Source organism: Acomys russatus, unplaced genomic scaffold, assembly GCF_903995435.1.
Source record: "Acomys russatus unplaced genomic scaffold, mAcoRus1.1, whole genome shotgun sequence".
Classification (NCBI taxonomy): Eukaryota; Metazoa; Chordata; class Mammalia; order Rodentia; family Muridae; genus Acomys; species Acomys russatus.
Window position 1 is genome coordinate 35183 of NW_026131811.1, and position 5865 is coordinate 41047.

Sequence of the window (5865 nt, forward strand, 5' to 3'; positions counted from 1 at the left end):
TGCCCAGTGCTTTAAAGAAGGGGATTATACATGTCAATTTAATTATGCTAATACCTAAACATTCCAACTTAGGGTGGAGCCTTCAGATCTCTATATAAAAGCTGGTGAGCTCCAAAATTTGCCTAGTTCTGAGGCCCATGGATGTGGTTACACTGCAGAGACCTTATTTCAAGTCACAATTCTTGTCCAGAGAATTCAGAACAAGGGCAGCTTTCAGAAGACCAGACATCTAGAGGTAGGAGGAATTCCTCATCCAGTGAATTCATTATTTCACTGGTTTCAGGAAATTTCAAATAGTAATATTAGTGATCCTTAATATGGAGAATGATGTTATTTTCAGTTTAATATTGGGCAACAAAATATTAATCTCACATAATATTAAGATTTAAGATTAACATGGTTTCCTCACTTATTTTATGATCTTTATCAATCTAAATTTTGAATGTACAGAGACTACTTATAAATTGATTTTTAGCATGGCATCTATACTCTGCGTTCATTACTGAAATCATAGAATTTTATGTGTATGTGATCTTCCACAGTAAAGGAAGATGTACTCTTTTGCTTCAAATAGGTTTTAACAATATAGAGATGGTTTGCTTGTGTGTCACCTAAACCTCTCCATTCTGGTGTGCAAGTCAATTACCTTTACTTTCTAAGTCTTTCTATCTAGCACTGGTTGTCCTAGACTTTGATATATAGAAGTGGCTATCATTGATTTTACAGAGATTTACCATACTAGTTATGGAAATAAAGGTGTGCCCCACCTCCAGCAGCTTCATTCTCTCGATTTTAGGCAAGTTCTATTAAGATTTGGGAAAAGAGGCACAAAAGCGTGCTCCTGTACCAATGGCGAATAATCCAAACACCTTATATTTTTAAGGGATGAATTATTCCATTGTTAATAGTAAGTGAGTTCTATGAGCCTCACATCACCAGGGATACCTGATGGTGTTAGTAGTAAGTGAGTTCTATGAGCCTCACATCACCAGGGATACCTGATGTTCAACAGTTCCAATAAGGACACGTAACTTTTGTTTGTTTGTTTGTTTCTCTTCAGGATACTGATTCACAGGATCTGTGGAATTCCAAAAGAGCCTCCTAAGCTGTGTTTCCAAGCTGTTCAAGCTGCTGTGGAAGAGTTTGTACAACTGAGCTATTGTTCGTGGGCACAGAATCTCAGCACAGAATGGCATCATCTGATAACCAAGGCCAATGGTCCAAAGGAGACCTTCTGAACTTACTGGACTCCATCAAGAGTAACATCCCACCAGGTGACTTCCAGACCTTCCAAGAAACCCAGGCAGACCTAGACTGGGACAAAGTAGCTTTTAAACAGTATTCAGGAGAAGCGTGCAAACTAAAGTGGATGCAGATTTCTCATCCTTTGAGGAAGTTCCGCACACTGACAGAATTGGTGTTGGAGGCCAAGGAAGGGATTCAAGAACCTGGCAAAACTGAGAAAGTCAAGCCACACCCTGACTTCCCCAAAAGACCCCTGACGGCCTATATGCGCTTTTACAAGGAGAAGCGAGCTGAGTACTCTAAGCTGTACCCCAAGTACACCACTGGCAGTTGACTAAAGTCATAGCTACAGAATACAATCAGCTGCCTGAGGAGGTCAAGGAGAGATATATTCAAGACTTCCAAAAGGACAAACAAGACTTCCAGGAAAAGCTGACTCAGTTCAAGAAACAACATGCTGGTGTAGGGCATCCTAAGAAGTCTGTGCTGCCGAAGAGTCATGGAATCAAAGAGTCTAAAAAATCAGAAAGAGTTATGCAAACGGGAAAGAGTCCTCTAGAAACGGCAGTGCCCAAAGCATTTTCTTCCAACAAGATATTTCAGGGAGAACCCAAGAAACCTCCTATGAACGGCTACCAGAAATTTCACCAAGATTCCTGGTCGAGCCCAGAGCTGCACCATCTGTCCTACAGGAAGCGCTGGGTTGAGATTAGCAGGCGTTGGCACAGAGTCCCAAGGGACCAGAGAGAACTTTATAAGCAACAGGCCGAGGAGCTTCAGAAACAATACTGGGTGAAGCTGGACCGCTGGCTCCAGAAACTGTCACCAGAGGAATACGCATCCTACACAGAGGCAAAGGCTTCCTGTGGGAAGCGAAAGAACATGGCCATGTCTGGAGGCAGAAGCCCCAAGCGTGCTCGAACAGATGTGTAGTCCTCCTCAGAAATGGGCCTGCCAGCATGGCCTGAAAAGGCACAAGGGCTTATGGATTCTGGGGCAGATTCCTCAGAGACTACTACGGGACGTGATGGTGGCTCCCATGCATCCATTCACATTAGGACAGAAGATGGGAAACAGGAAGACTATAGCAGCTCCTTGTAATCTAGCAGTTCCGATGAAGATGAAGATGAAGGATGTCTTTCTCAGGGAACCATGTAATTTAGACGCAGTTTTATCCACGTTCAATCTCAATCCAAACCCAGGACAACCCTGATAGAGAAAGAACTGTCCTCTCTGGTTTTTATACTCCCTTGCTTTTCTCTCCTATGACTTTTCCTTTCTCACTAAGGACAAAGGAGGAGTGAGAGGAGAAGGAGCTTGCCATCCTCCTGCCTGAATCGGAGTCCTAGGCTCAGGAAGAAGCCTTCAGAAGCAGCACATAAAAGTTATTTACATTTGATTTGAAGAAACTATGGAATCATCCTTACAAAGCTTACCCATGAACATATGAAGTGTATCAGCTCATTCAAGGGAGGGTTTCTCAGGCCTTGGAGTTGGACCCAATGAATACCAAGTCTGAAACTAAAAATAAGTAGAAACGCTAATAGATAGGTACGAACACATATTATTTCTCTAACATTATCTGATTGGGCTTTAATACAACAGTACCATTACTGCTGTTACTTTGCTGAGTGCAATTTTAAATAAAATTAAAATGATTTCTATTTCTTTAGCTGCTGAATATTCTAAGCCATATTCATGTCTATTTGCTTTATAATATATTTATGAGTACCTTTGAGACTATTTTTTACTGAAATATTCATTTCATTTATTTTAGCTCATGTATAGATTGTAAAATTTCTAATGTTAATAGAGTAGTAGAATATTTTGATATATATCTGGAACATAGAGTGTTTAAATCAGGATGTAAAGATATATCTTCAAATACTTGTGATTTATTTAAGGTGAAATTTGTCAAAATATCTTCTTACATTTTCATACTTAAAGCACAATATTATTCTGATTTTAGTGAATCTTGTCTCTGTGTTTTCCAATGAAAACCGTTGTTTTGATGTTTGTATACTTCTCAACTTTTACAATTTTTATAACTTTTATTTAGGTTTTTAAAGATGTTGGATCAAATAAATTCATGTAACTATATGAAAAGATAGGATTGGGAATGAATGTTTCTCATCTGATATTTTAAAATTTGGTTAAAACTTATAGGATAGGGATCCATAAAATTGTGTTGATATATGGTTACATAAGTTATAGTATGTTGCCACAAGTTGAGATTTACTTATACAAATAAACAATTTTAATAAATGTTGTGTATTGATTTTATCATATCTTTAGTCAAGTAATGATGGAATTCCTCTGCAGTGTAATCCTCAGAGCTCACTAGAGACACACAGATAATGAATAGGTCAAGGGATACATGTGGAGAAGTGCAATTATGGACGTTGAGAAATCTCATGAACTCTCCTTGCCTCCCCCCCCCAAATGCCTTAGCCTGAGGACACTGTGGTATGAAACCCAGCCTAAGGTGAAATAAAACAAAATGTCCACGCTGAATTCAGAGTTTCTGGCAGCTGCCAGCTTGGAATGGACCCTGCATCCCTGAGTCCCATAACCAATAGTTTTTGTATCCATTGCATGGGTGTTTTTCATATTAACCATAGGACAAGTTCAACATCCTACAGTCCTTTTATGGGATTTTGAGAGAAGTTCTCTCCATGGCATAGGCCTGGCTGTCCTGGAACTGCTATATACATCAGGCTTACCTTGAGCATAAGGAGACCCACTGGCTTTGGCCTCCCAAGTCATGCACACCTTCAATCCCAGCACCAGGAAGGCAGGGACAGAAGGATCTCTGTCCATAAGAGTTATAGTGCAAGGACATTTCAATTTCAAGGCTTCCCTGGGCTATAATCCTGCGTGAACTCAAATCCAACCCAGCAATTCAGTAATGATTTCCTACAACAGTTAATGTGAAAGGCCTGGGCTACAGCCCAATGGGAGAGCACTGTGTGGAAATCCAAAGACAGATGAACAAGACTATAAAATATAGCCAGGGCACTACTATGCAGAAAGGTCTAAATGAAGCAGAGATCAATAGAGTACACCTTTAACTCAGTATGCACTGAGTGGAATATCTATCTATTTTCCCAGGTTCCCGAGAGTTACAGAATGTTTTAGGAAATAAATAAATAACAAAAAGTAAATAAATTTAGAAGTGAATGATATTTTATGAAGCCATGGATAAAGTGGTGTTTTAGACATAATACATATTAGAATTAAAGTCACAGCCTGTCATGTAGGCACATACCTTTATTCCTCTCACTGGGGAAGTGGAGACAGGCAGATCTGTATGATTTTGAGGACACAGAGTTCTACAATGGGATCCTAGGACAGCCAAGCCTATGTGTGGAAACCCTGCCTAAAACACAAACCAAAACAAAACAAAAACTTAGCTGGACATTGTGACACTGGCCTTTAATTCCAGAACTTGCAGGGCAGAGCCAAGTGGATCTCTATTAGTTGGTCAACAAAGCTAGTCCAGGACAGCCAAGGTTACAGAGAGTAACACTGTTTTAAAAAACAAAAGCAACAACAAAAACAACAACAATAAACACAGAACACACACATACACACACACAGAATGAGAGAGAGAGATACACACAGAGAAAATGAGAGAGAGAGAGCCAATTTTTTTTTCCTCTGTGGTAGAAAATGTTTTCATTAGGGTGTGTAAAGGATTGATATCCTAACTATTAGGGACAGAATGTAGATCTGAAACTCATTTTGCAAGTTTATATAGAGGAAAATAGAAAAAAAAATTTAATTCTAGGTATAAAGTGGTGGCAAATATCTTAAATCCCAGCTCTAAGCAGACAGGGGCAGACACATCTCTGAGGTGTAGCCATCCTGGTCTATAAGTCCAGGACTTCTAAGACTAACAGAGAAAACCTGTCTCAAAAAAATTAAATTCAATAAGTATATAAATACATAAATTACTAAATATAAAATAGAATTATTTTTTTCCTAAAAATATCACCTCTGTAGTAGGGTATGCAAAGGATTAATCACTTAATTATTAAGTAGGCAGATAGAAGTGTCACAATTTATATTAGAATGGAGTGTTAATTTCCAGCTATGCAGTGGAAGCACACACTTTTCTTCCAAGGACTCAGCACTCAGAGGCAGGCTGATTTTTGAAATGAGGCCAGCCTGGTCTACAGAGTGAATTTTAGAACAACAAGTGTCAAATAGAAAGTGTGGCTTCCCCCGCCCCCGAAAAAAACAAAAAAACAAAAAAACCCAAAAACCCAACAACAACAATGCAAATATGTGCATAATTCTGAGTAGGATTAAAAGACTATTAATCAAGAGGCACATGAGTAGGAATTATACAAGCATGATTTACAGGAATGACATGATATTTCAGTCTTAAAATTAGCAACTTTTGTTTTAATACTTGGGCATTGTTTTAACCTCATATCCATTTCTGTTATTTTTACAAAGCACATAGTACTGTGCTGGAACTCACTAGATAGCCCAGGCTGGTGGTGAACTCACAGAGCTCCTAATGCCTCTGCCTCCCCAGTGCTGACATTAAAGCCTTTTAGCACCACACCTGGCTTTCTGAAGACAGGGTTGCTCTGTGTTTCAGAGCTCATC

At 39.2% G+C, this 5865-nt stretch overlaps 1 pseudogene; it reads left to right on the forward strand.

The window, feature by feature from the left end:
* The first annotated feature begins 1189 nt into the window (after positions 1-1189).
* On the forward strand, positions 1190-2403 carry LOC127186519 (upstream-binding factor 1-like protein 1; annotated as a pseudogene).
* Positions 2404-5865: the final 3462 nt, after the last annotated feature.